The 13,244-nt window shown below is 48.0% G+C and overlaps 1 protein-coding gene across 3 annotated transcripts in view; it reads left to right on the top strand.

The window, feature by feature from the left end:
• Window positions 1-13,244, top strand: part of LOC127056288 (very long-chain specific acyl-CoA dehydrogenase, mitochondrial-like) — a 215,433-nt gene that overhangs the window by 147,592 nt on the left and 54,597 nt on the right. For 2 of the 3 annotated variants that reach the window (XM_050963920.1, XM_050963916.1), the window contains exons 2-3: window positions 3,671-3,756; window positions 4,417-4,578. The exons of the other annotated variant lie outside the window; for it this stretch is intronic. The gene's annotated coding sequence lies outside the window, so the exon portion shown is untranslated. The remainder of the gene's footprint in view (window positions 1-3,670; window positions 3,757-4,416; window positions 4,579-13,244) is intronic. 3 annotated transcript variants of the gene reach the window in all.

Below are 13,244 nucleotides of genomic sequence, written 5' to 3'. Positions count from 1 at the left end.
TTTTCTCTTTTTTTCTCTGTGGGCTCTGTCACAGATCAGGGCGTCTCTGGTCCAGCACAACAATCACTCTCAAGCTCCTGGCTCCTCAGCCATCACCTCTCTTAGGTGCAGACCTGTGTCTCTCTCCCTACGGAGCGGCACAGCTCTCTGCCTGTGAATTCTCAGCTGTCAGATGGCCTGAGCCAACTGCTTTGCCTTCCCCTCAGAGGCTCTCAACAGCGTAATTATCCATAGGTGTAAGTTACTGCGCAGCATGCTTGAGGTGAAAGCAGGACAAAGGAAACACTGAAACCAATAAAATAACCTACACACATGCTGAAGAGCTTACCAGTGATCATCCCAGCACTGGCTCTGGTTGGAATCAGTCCTTCCAATCCCACACAGGGGTCTTCCTGTGGGGACAGGTTCAGAACAAGCCCCTCCATGAGTCCCTTCAGCCCTGCTCAAAAAGGAGTGGGACCCCTCCCATGGCTAGAAGGGCCTGTCTAGGTGCTGGATCAGAAAGCAGGCCTGAGTCACTTTAGATGCTGGCTCTTAACCAACAAAGAAAGGACTTTTGGATAATCTAGAGAATCCAGTTGGAACCAGTATCCGTGAGCCTTTTCAGGCAGTGGTGCCTGGCAGGAGTTGTTACAACGTGAGTGAATTTGCCCTCCACTATTCTTAGTTCCTGGTGACCTGCGGACTCCCTTCCCTGTGGAATTACAGACAGCCTCTGGCCCACAATGACACACACATTTAATTCAATAAAGTTTGTCCAGGATATGGCCAGGTCTATCACAGGCTGATCCTGGAGCACTTACTTACCTGAGTAGCCCCATTGGAGTGAAGGGACTCAGGTAAGTAAGGGCTCCAGGATTGAATTCTATGTGGCTTTTAAAATCGTAGGAGTTCATATTCTGTCATTGAAACAGACCTGCCCTCTATGGTGCCAATAGGGAGGGAATGATGAAGAGGTATGTAGCTTGCACTGGTACCATGGTACCACACCTCCACTCCCCCCATGCACTGAACAAATGCTGCTGTACGCTCAACACCACTGAGGCTCTTGACAGATCCCCAACACATGGCTGCAAACACCAGAGCAGGTCAGCGTCCATCAGTCGAGGGCCACAGTTCACAGGCTCCCCAGCCAATTCAGCTCATTATTGTTTGGTTTAGTGGTGTTACGGTTGCCCCTGAAGGCCACATCCAAGATCTGGATGGTGGGTGACCAAGATTGTGGTGGGTGACCAAGATTGTGGTGGGTGCTGTGCTGTGCAGATGCGAGGTCCCCAGTCCTACAAAGCTTAGGGTCTGCATAGGCAAGACAGACAAAATAAGGATTATTATCTCAATGTCATTTCTTGTTGGTGGAACCTGTTTAACCTGTTTTGTGATTGCAAGCAAAAGTTCTGCCCGGCTTCACTGTCTCTGCTCAGGCTCCATCCATGTGCAAGGAAGCTCAGCAACTCGAACAGCAGCTGTATTTTATACTTTCCATGTAGGGTTGCCAACTTTCTAACACACAAAACTGAACACCCCTGCCTGGCCCCCTGCCCCTCCTCTGAGGCCCCACCCCCACTTGCTCCACCCCCCTCCATCACTCGCTCTTCCCCACACTCACTCATTTTCACTGGGCTGGGGCAGGGGGTTGGGGTTGTGAGAGCAAGTATGGGCTCTGGGCTGGGGGTGTAGACTCAGATGGGGCTGGGGGATTTGGGGTGCAGGAGGGGGGCTGGGGTGTGGGGAGGTGAGAGCTCTGGCTAGGGGTGTGGGCTCTGGGGTGGACCAGGGGATGAGGGGCAGGAGGTGGGGCGTGGGGTCCCAGCGGCACTTACCATGGCTCTGAGGAAGTGGCCGCCAGGTCCCTGCAGCCTCTAGGTGCGTGGGTGGCCAGGTGGCTCTGCGCGGTGTGCACTGCCTTGGTGTCCGCAGGCACTGCCACTCGCAACTCCCATTGGTTGCGGTTCCTGGCCAATGGGAGCTGTGGAGCTGGCACTGGGGGCAGGGGCAGGGGCAGTGCTCAGAGCCTCCCAATCCCTAGCCACCCCAGTGCCTAGAGGCCACAGGAACCTGCCGGTTGCTTTCCGGGAGCAGCACAGAGCAAGGACAAGGAAGAAGAACATTCACTGGCGCCGAAGACTACCTGGAGCACCCAAGACTCACTGCTGGACCGGAGCCGCCAGGGTACCTTTTCGACTGGGCGTTCTGGTTGAAAAATGGACACCTGGTAACCCTATCTCTATGGTGCAATTTTCTCAGAACCACGCCGTTCAGGCTGACCAATGGTGCGCATTTACAGCACTGCTCATTGGCCTAGCGTTCTGCAGACAATGACACGCACACAGAGCTGCCGGGCCAGATAGAATTATCCTCTTTTCACAGATGGAGAATTGAAACCTAAAAGGGTACATGACTTGCCCAAGGTGGCAGCAGGAGCTGGTGTCACTGCCAGGATTAGAACTGAGGAACTGCTGGGTCCCTAGCCTGTCCCTGGACTGCTGCTGCATGCCTCTTCTCCACCCCTTTCAGAACTCTCAGATGAGCTGTCAATCACCAGTATCACTTCCTGTTGGGGTGAAAGCTGTGCACAGACAAACTCCCACCACTGCGGTTCTGGAATAGCAAGTGTCAGATAAATACTTCTTTATTAACAATGGAGGGAGTTATGTGAACTGTGAGCAGGCAAGCGATGCCAAGCTGGCCCAGGTGCTCCTTTCCAGCCCTGGGTTCATGATTCTGTTGGTAGTCACAGTATGCCATGCAGTTAAACTTTTGTTCTTGTTATGGGGCTCATTGCAGTGGCACATACAGTGGCAGTGACTGACGGTTCTTTCTGAACGTGGGTGTATGTAATAGTTATGTATGCAGACAGTCATGGGCGTGATAAGGAAGTTAAAAGCTACAATTAAATGGAGTGACTTATTAAAATTAAAAATAGATTAAGATGAGGGGAGAGATCCTACACTAGGCCAGTTCCAGAGCTAGCCACGTGCCATTGTGTTAACTTACATGTACAAATATCCCATTGTGTGCTCCCAGTTTGCTCTTTTAGTGCACTCGAACACATAATTGGTCCTGTACCCATGCAAACACCAGATCTGGGTGGGTTTACTGGGCACTTCCATAAGTGACTAGGCGTGTGCAAAGGTGTGCTCGCTGTCGGATGTGCTGCACTTTGAAAATCTGGCTCCACACCTTTAATTTTTAGAGTTCACCAGAAGGTGACTTGTTCTCCTTTGTCGCCAACTGGAGCCAGTCACCAAGCTGTGGAAGCCAAAAACTCCTTGTAGTTCTTATTGAATCTGCTCCTTATGCCTCTGCTAGGTATCTGAGTAGCACAGGGCCTGGTATGTTTCTGATCTGAATCCCTAATGCTACTTCTTGGAATTAAAAGGAGTTTTGCAATTTACACTCACTTTGTAATGAAAAAGTGAAATACGAATAGAAGGGTCAGATCTGGAGAACTGCACAGAGAGGAAAGCAGGACAGAAAAATAATGGGAAAACAGAGAGTTGTAACAGCAGTAGCATGAGAACAGTAGTGGCTGTTATATGATCAGCTATAGGTAACATAAAGACACTAAAGAAGTGGTTCTCAGCCAGGGGCACTTGTACCCCTGGGGGTAATCAGAGGTCTTCCCAGGAGTACATCAACTCATCTAAGTATTTACCTTGTTTTACAACAGGCCACATAAAAAGCACTAGCGAAGTCAGTACAAACTAAAACTTCATACAGGCAATGACTTGTTTATACTGCTCTACACACTGAAATGTAAGTACAATATTTATATTCCAATTGATTCATTTTATAATTATATGGTAAAAATGAGAAAAAGAGCAATTTTTCAGTAATAGCATGCTGTGACACTTGCTATGTCTGATTTTGTAAGTTTTTAAGTGAGGTGAAACTTGTGAGTACACAAGACTAATGAGGCTCTGGAAAGGTTGAGAACCCCTGCACTAAAGAGACCCCTGCAGATGCAAACATGGAAGCTCACTGGATATAGACAGTCTGTTGAAGGTTAATGGAAAATGAAGCAATTACAGCAGCTGGCCATTTGTTTTAGTCTCTGGTTACTAAATGCAAACACAGTATAAAAGAGAATTTATTCCTAACCAGCTTGAATCACTGCAACTGTAAAGATACAGGCACTTGTGAATATTTGCACCGTGAAGCTTTTCATACCAGATAAGAAAATACTTAACCAACTGCAGAGAAATGAGAGTTTAAAGCAGGTGGGTAGAGCTGGCTGGCCTTTCGTTAGCTCCTAAGCCAGAGCAGTTTAGTTAGACTAGCCCTGTTCTGCAAATAAATCAGTTACTTTCCTGTTAGGCTGCAATGTTTTTTTAATCCATGTTGGTTTGTTAAGGAAATTTGAAAGCTATTTACACAGCTGCAATTTATCTATGTTCTTTCCCAATTTTTAATCAGAGTGAGTGAGAAAAAAGTGACTTGCGCAGAAACCTCTTGCAGCCAGAGGGCAAAAATCCCTGAAATGGGTCAGAGAAACTAAGTTTCTTTTGGATGAGGCAGAAAACTGAGGTCATGGTAACCTGTGGTTATTAGAGCCCATGAAACATCTTGCAAGCAGAGGTGAGTTGGTCAAGTGTCTTGGCCAAATTCCAGTTGTGTAGTTGCTGGCTCTCTGCACTCCCCTGCTGTTTTCAGCTGGATGCTGGATACTTCTGAGTTGTTGTGGTATTTATCATTTCCGAAATGCACTCCCTCAACTGTTGTACAGGAAAAATACTGTTTCACTTCGAGAAGTGGTTCCTCGTTGTGGTGGAGCATTTGCTGATACTCATTAGCTTGTGCATCCTGATTTCCCCACACACACACACGTCACATCATGGCAGTCTCTGATCACGCTCTGTTAGCAGAGCACATTTTTCCTATGGGTTGCTGTAGCCCGAGGGCACAGTGACCAATCCACTCCTGTTGTCGGTCTGGCAGCTCTTGTCTTTTCTTAGTTTGTCAGGATGAGTATTTTTTTAAAATTATGTAACTCATCATCATTTCAAAATGGGTTAGTTCAGCTAGCGGACCACATTGAAACGTCACGGTGGGCAGCTGTGCCCGTTTGTGGTGGCGCCGAGCTTTGCCCCATGCACACACTCTAATGTTTAAGGCGCCCTGTGTCAGTCTGAGCCTGACCATGTTTCTGTGCTGTATAACACTCCTCGTCTAGCATACATCAAAGGCACTTTCCGCTGCAGCTACAGCACCATACGTGGAGGCCAATTCTGCCCTCCAGCAACGAACGAACCTACTGCTGGGAGCAGGATGGGGCCCTTGGGAGGAAACATTGTTTCTTACCCTCTCCACAGAGCATCTGTGCTGCTTTAGGGCCTGACTCCTCATTGGAGCAAGGGCTGCAGGGATGGGCCCTGGTTTCTCTATCTAGCAGTAACACAGATACACACAGAGCCCGAGGGGACCAGGTGAAGGAAAATTCCTTGAGGTTTCCTCGCAGAGTTCCTGCCAAACCCTGCTGCTGGGAGCTTCTGACCCCAAACCTTACAGATCTCCTAGGCTGCAGGAAAACACAGGGCTAGCTATGTAGAGGCCTCTTGCCTCCCATCTGGCTGGGGAGTCCCACCAGGCCCAGGGTAGTGCAGCCCTGAAGGAGCTGGGCTGCCAGAGATTCCCCATGGTCCATCTTAGCTGCCCAGTGCACAAGGGCCCATGGAACTAGATTAACTTTTCCAGGTAGTCCATGTAGAGCTCTAGAGAGAGGACTAATGCACATCCCCTGCCCCCCTCAGAAATGCTGCCCTGTGGAGAGCCCTTCTGCTCAGAAGAAGGGGGATTTGTCCACAGATCTTGGGGAATGTGATGGGACTCATTGTGTTTAGATTTCCTCCTAGGGATCACTCTAGTTCTGCTCAGTGCAGGAAAGGCCTCCTAGAATCTTTAACAGGGAGCTGGGTACATCTGTCTGGACGGCCTGATGCACTGTTAATAGCCTCAGGTTTTGTCTGACTCAACCACAAAACAAAATTCCAAACCCCAGAGCAGCTGTGATTCCAGCCATAACTCCAGGACTTCCCAAAGTGAAATAACAAGTCACACCAAAGGACAGGAGGAATCAAAATGCACAGGGGAGAAAAGATGTGTTCAGAAGAGATGTGAACAAAGATCATGAGCGCAGGAGGCTCTTCTAGGTGTCTGGAACTGCAAAGAAAGTGGCTTGTGGCAGGCTGATGACATGGTTTCTATTTCTAGAAACTAGCATCAAAGTACTGAGAGAGGCAGCAGACAGACAGCAGCTGTGGTTGCCCCTTCTCCATAGTCTTGTAGTGTAGTTTCGTTTTTTCAGTGAGAATTAGGACAATGGTGATTGTACAATACTGAATGTAAATTATGTAAGGTTATTGGGAGTCACCGGATGGTGATGTTACGGACAGTGCTATGTCTTACACTTATTTTAACATGTGGGCATTAGAACATGGAGAAATGCTTATTGTCAGCTGTGATGAACTTCCTGTTAGAAGCTCAGAATATAACCTATCAATGTAGTTCCCTGTTTTTTGTCTGCCTCTCTGAATTGTTCTTGGGTTATATCTGTGCAAGCAAACAAAACATAGTGGTGCCAAAATAGTAGGAAGTGCTGCTTTGTTCCTCAGTCTAGAGGGCTCAGCTAAGATTGAAACTGAGGTCTCAATAAATGGCATCATTCGTGCGCTACAGTCAAACAGTGGCTGAATCTCTTATTGTTCTAGCTAAATGATGTTACCCATCTGAGTGCCTAGTACCGCCTACTGACTCATACGTCTTTGACAGACATGGTAACATACCCCATGTAACTTCTGAGATTCTCGGGATACCTCATGATGAACGTGTTTTGAGTTATAACATCATGGGCCTTGGCTCGCTAGCATGTGTGGGAAAGACGCTTGGGAGTTGCCTGCTCTTAGCACTATGGGGCACCAAAGCAGGATGCTCAAAGACCATCTAACCCGTGACACCCCTGGCATACTCTCCCTCCTCCAGCACCAGGGTGGAGACCCATTCCCCTCATGGAGATTAGCACGTGCATTTATGTCTGTTGTCAAAGCTTGCTTACTGCAGGGTCCCCAAGGGACAGCTCTCTGATGTTGCTGTGTTTGTTGTCTCAGCAGTTTAACATACCGAGCTCGCTGCATATTCCTGTTCATAAATATTTGATATGGCAGGTACAGCATGCGCCAGAAACTCAGTCAACCAAGGTGCCAAAATGAACATCAACTCTGAGGCTGTAGATATTGGCACCGTCCCTTCTGTGCAAGTTAAGCAGGATTGAAATTAAGTGCTCGGGCCTCTCTGTTCACAGCCACACGCTGCAGTGCTGTCCAGGAGAGGAGGGGAGGAACAGCTGAGCTGCCAGGGAGCTGGACTCATTGTCTGAACATCCTGCACAACAGCTGTAAAAACCTGGCCCCATTGGGTATGCAGGGAGCAGCAGGTATCTCTGGTACAGGGACAGGTCCTACCCATGGTTGAGCCAGCCTGTGCCTGTGATTACATGTTCTGCTCACCTGGGCTGCACAGACCCCTGGTTCATCCTGCCCCTTCCCTTACACCAGTGATTTAAAGCAGAGGCCCCAATGCGGTCCCTGAACATATTTTTGGATTTATCTACACAGGGCCGTAAACTCGGTTGAGGTAGGTGGGAATTGAAAGCAGGCTCGTTATTGCTGATTAACTCCTGGAGTGGATGCTTTGAGTCCAGAAGAATTAACTTACTTTTCTTCCTGTCTCCCTTTTCTTTCAGCCACATCCTCCCTTGGGTCCTGTCATAAACAGATAGCTAAGGGTTAATGTCTCTTTCACCTGAAGCACCTGACCAGAGGACCAATCAGGAAACCGGATTTTTTCAACTTTGGGTGGAGGGAATTGAGTGTCTAAGTCTTTTGTTTTTTGTTTTCTGCCTGCCTGCTTTCTCTAAGCTTTGGAGAAGTAGTTCTACTTTCTAATTTTCTGTTTTTAAGTGTAAGGACAAAGAGATCAGATAGTAAGTTATATGGTTTCTTTTCTTTGGTATTTGCAGGAATATAAGTGCTGGAGTGCTTTGATTTGTATTCTTTTTGAATAAGGCTGTTTATTTAATATTCTTTTAAGCAATTGACCCTGTGTTGTACCATTTTAATACAAAGAGAACATTTGTATGTATTTTTCTTTCTTTTTATATAAAGCTTTCTTTTAAGACCTGTTGGAGTTTTTTTTACTTTAGGGAAATTGAGTCTGTACTCACCAGGGAATTGGTGGGAGGAAGAAATCAAGGGGAGATCTGTGTGTTGGATTGCTAGCCTGACTTTGCATTCCCTCTGGGGGAATAGGAAAGTACTATTTGTTTCCAGGATTGGAAACAGAGAGGGGGAGTCCCTCTGTGTAGTTTCACAGAGCTTGTGTCTGTGTATCTCTTCAGGAGCACCTGGAGGGGGGAAGGGAAAAAGGATTATTTCCCTTTGTTGTGAGACTCAAGGGATTTGGGTCTTGGGGTCCCAGGGAAGGTTTTTCAGGGGGACCAGAGTGCCCCAAAACACTCTAATTTTTTGGGTGGTGGCAGCAGGTACCAGGTCCAAGCTGGTAACTAAGCTTGGAGGTTTTCATGCTAACCCCCATATTTTGGACGCTAAGGTCCAAATCTGGGATTAAAGTTATTACATGGTGGCAGTAGGTGGGATATAGACAGAATCCAGAAGCCAGTAGGAATATTATATTTTTCTTTTCTCTGCTAAGGGCTTTTTAGCAGAGAGAAACAGTTGGTTTTAAAAGGGAACCAGAGAGAATTTTTTTTTCTGCTCTCTCTGGCAGTTTGTGGCTTGCATGTTAAGCGAGAAGCCATTAAGAGACTGTGAGGGTCTTTTGTCATGCAATAGCCCTCCCATTAGGAGGCAAGTACCAGCACTTATATGCATGCAAATAAAGTGGTTTTTCTGGTTTCCCTTCATTGAACATTAGCTAGAGAGAGAAAAGAAAAAAAGCACTGTTGCTAGGCAGACTCCAGGAGGAAACAGAGCCTGCAGTTCAGAAAATAAACACCGGAGGGCACCCCAACACAAAAAAACAGGAACCATGACTTCTAAGGCAAAAATTGACGCCAAAGAACAAATCAAAGAAGCTGAACACAGGCGACAACTGGAAATAAAACAAAAAGAGATGGAGATGAAAGAAAGAGAAGAACAGATCAAAGAGGCAGCCTACCAAAGAGAACAGGCAGCCAAAGAGGCAGCCAAGGAGGCAGCACACAAAAGAAAACTAGAAGAAGAAGAGGTGGCCTACCGAAGGAAACAAGCAGAAGAAGAGTTGGCCCACAGAAGGAAGCAAGAAGAAGAGGAGGCGGCCCACCACCGAAAACTGGAAAAACAACAAAAAGAGAATGAAGAGAAGGAAAAACAGAGAAAACATGAACTGGAGTTGGCAAAAGCTGGGCTGCCTGTGCCAGCCAACCCTAACAACCCGGCGCCAAATATTGCTCCACAGCACAGGAAATTTCCCACCTACAAGGCAGGTGATGACACCGAGGCCTTCTTGAAAAATTTTGAAAGAGCCTGTCTTGGGTACAACATCCCCGAAGACCAGTACATGGTAGAATTGAGGTCACAGCTCAGTGGACCTTTAGCAGAGGTGGCAGCTGAAATGCCTAAGCTGCAAATGAATGACTATAAACTTTTTCAAACCAAGGCCAGATACCGAATGGGGATAACCCCAGATCATGCCCGTCGGCGCTTCAGAACCCAAAAGTGAAAACCCGAGGTGTCATTTCCCAAACACGCCTACTACATTGCAAAAAACTATGAGGCCTGGATAACAGAAAACAACATTCAAACCTTGGAAAAACTAAACCTCCTCATACAAATGGAGCAGTTCTTGGATGGTGTTCCTGAAGACATCACACGGTACATACAAGATGGAAATCCCAAAGATATCGCTGAGGCGGGGGAGATTGGAGCCAAATGGATGGAACTGGCAGAAAGCAAGAAAGCTACTGTCAAGGGGAACGATTACCCCAGGGGGCACACAGACCATAAACCCTACAACCGAGGACAGCCAAAGACCCCACATACCACCCAAGTAAAGCCACAAATACCCTACCCTTCAACCTCACCAGTCTCCAGTAACTCACCTCGGCCCAGTGACCCATCAGATGGAAGATGCTTTAAGTGTAATGAACTGGGACATATCAAGGCCAAGTGTCCCAAGAACACCATGCGAGTGCAATTCATTACACCACCATCACACCAAAGATCCCCAGGCCCGGATGCCTCTCAAATACCCTTGGAGCGAAGGGAAAATTTGAGAGTGGGCGGAAAAAAGGTTACTGCGTGGAGAGACACGGGGGCACAAGTGTCAGCTATCCACCAATCCTTCGTTGACCCCAAATTCATCAACCCAAAGGCCAAAGTTACAATTTACCCCTTCATGTCACAAGCTGTAGACTTGCCTACAGCTCAACTGCCTGTCCAGTACAAAGGCTGGTCAGGAATGTGGACTTTTGCAGTCTATAACAATTATCCTATCCCCATGCTACTGGGGGAAGACTTGGCCAACCAGGTGAGGCGGGCCAAGAGAGTGGGAATGGTTACATGTAGCCAAACCAGGCAAGCTTCCAGACCCATTCCTGTTCCTGAGCCGTCCACAGAGGCCCCGTCTGTGTTACCAGAGACCCAGACAGAGGTAGTGGACCCGGATTCCATGCCAACCACTGAAACAGCCACAGCACCTCCAGTCCCAGGCCCGGAACTGGAACAGCAACCAGCACCAGCGATTGCAACCCCATCTTCAAACTCAACGCCAGTGGGCGCCAGCGAGCCACAACTGGCAGAAGCAACAGACAGCCATACCCAAAAGGCTCAGCCAGAGCCTGAAATACCCTCAGGTGCACCAGCGGAGAGCGGTTCATCAGCAACGGAAACAACCCCATCACCTACATTGCTTCCAGAGGGACCAAGCCCAAGTCCACAGTCTGAGGAAAAACTGGTGACCCCAGCCTCAAGGGAACAGTTCCAGACTAAGCAGGAAGCGGATGACAGCCTTCAGTGTTGCAGCAGTTGCTGTTTGCCTACAGGGCTGTACCACATCCCAGTTTAGGGTTTTCACCATTTCAACTTGTGTATGGTCACGAGGTTAAGGGGCCATTACAGTTGGTGAAGCAGCAATGGGAGGGGTTTACGCCTTCTCCAGGAACTAACATTCTGGACTTTGTAAGCAACCTACAAAGCACCCTCCGACACTCTTTAGCCCTTGCTAAAGAGAACCTAAAGGATGCTCAAGAAGAGCAAAAGGCCTGGTATAACAGACATGCCAGAGATCGGTCCTTCAAGGTAGGAGACCAGGTTATGGTCTTGAAGGCGCAACAGGCCCATAAGATGGAAGCATCATGGGAAGGGCCATTCACGGTCCAAGAGCGCCTGGGAGCTGTAAACTACCTCATAGCATTTCCCAATTCCTCACTAAAGCCTAAAGTATACCATGTTAATTCTCTCAAGCCTTTCTATTCCAGAGACTTACAGGTTTGTCAGTTTACAGTCCAGGGAGATGATGCTGAGTGGCCTGACGGTGTCTACTACGACGGGAAAAAAGACGGTGGCGTGGAAGAGGTGAACCTCTCAACCACCCTGGAACGTCTGCAGCGGCAACAAATCAAGGAGCTGTGCACTAGCTTCGCCCCATTGTTCTCAGCCACCCCAGGACGGACTGAACGGGCATACCACTCCATTAATACAGGTAATGCTCACCCAATCAGAACCCCACCCTATCGAGTGTCTCCTCATGCCCAAGCTGCTATAGAACGGGAGATCCAGAACATGCTACAGATGGGTATAATCCGCTCATCTACTAGTGCATGGGCATCTCCAGTGGTTCTGGTACCCAAACCAGATGGGGAAATACGCTTTTGCGTGGACTACCGTAAGCTAAATGCTGTAACTCGTCCGGACAACTATCCAATGCCACGTACCGATGAGCTATTGGAGAAGTTGGGACATGCCCAGTTCATCTCTACAATAGACTTAACCAAGGGGTACTGGCAAGTACCGCTAGATGAACCTGCCAAGGAGAGGTCAGCATTCGTCACCCATGCGGGGGTGTATGAATTCAATGTCCTTCCTTTCGGCCTTCGAAATGCACCCGCCACCTTCCAGAGGCTGGTAGATGGTCTACTAGCTGGACTGGGAGAATTTGCAGTTGCCTACCTCGATGATGTGGCCATTTTTTCAGACTCCTGGCCCGAACACCTACTACACCTGAAAAAGGTCTTTGAGCGCATCAGGCAGGCCGGACTAACTGTTAAGGCCAAAAAGTGTCAAATAGGCCAAAACAGAGTGACTTACCTGGGGCACCAGGTGAGTCGAGGAACCATAAACCCCCTACAGGCCAAGGTGGATGCTATCCAAAAGTGGCCTGTCCCAAAGTCAAAGAAGCAGGTCCAATCCTTCTTAGGCTTGGCCGGATACTACAGGCGATTTGTATCACACTACAGCCAAATCGCTGCCCCATTGACTGACCTGACCAAAAAGACCCAGCCAAATGCAGTTAAGTGGACTGATGAGTGTCAAAAGGCCTTTACCCAGCTTAAGGCGATGCTCATGTCGGACCCTGTGCTCAGGGCCCCGGATTATGACAAGCCATTCCTAGTAACCACAGATGCATCTGAGCGTGGTATAGGAGCGGTGCTCATGCAGGAAGCAACAGATCACAACTTCCATCCTGTCGTGTTTCTCAGCAAGAAACTGTCTGAGAGGGAAAGTCACTGGTCAGTCAGTGAAAAGGAATGCTATGCCATTGTGTACGCCCTGGAAAAGCTACGCCCATATGTTTGGGGACGGCGGTTCCAACTACAAACTGACCATGCTGCACTAAAGTGGCTTCATACTGCCAAGGGGAACAACAAAAAACTTCTTCGTTGGAGTTTAGCTCTCCAAGATTTTGATTTTAAAATTCAGCACATCACAGGAGCTTCTAACAAAGTAGCTGATGCACTCTCCCGTGAGAGTTTCCCAGAATTCAGTAGTTAATAAGTGTTCTTAAAATGTAGAAGTCTGTTAGTTATATACTTAGGAGTATATTTAAAGGTCTATGTGTTGTATTAATCTGTTTATTTTCAAGTTCTAGAAGGAAATCGCCGCCAGTGAGCTTCCCCACTGTCTGCAATTTGGGGGGCGTGTCATAAACAGATAGCTAAGGGTTAATGTCTCTTTCACCTGAAGCACCTGACCAGAGGACCAATCAGGAAACCGGATTTTTTCAACTTTGGGTGGAGGGAATTGAGTGTCTAA

The sequence above is a fragment of the Gopherus flavomarginatus genome, chromosome 8, assembly GCF_025201925.1.
Source record: "Gopherus flavomarginatus isolate rGopFla2 chromosome 8, rGopFla2.mat.asm, whole genome shotgun sequence".
In the NCBI taxonomy this organism is placed as follows: Eukaryota; Metazoa; Chordata; order Testudines; family Testudinidae; genus Gopherus; species Gopherus flavomarginatus.
This window is presented reverse-complemented; position numbering and strand designations above follow the sequence as displayed.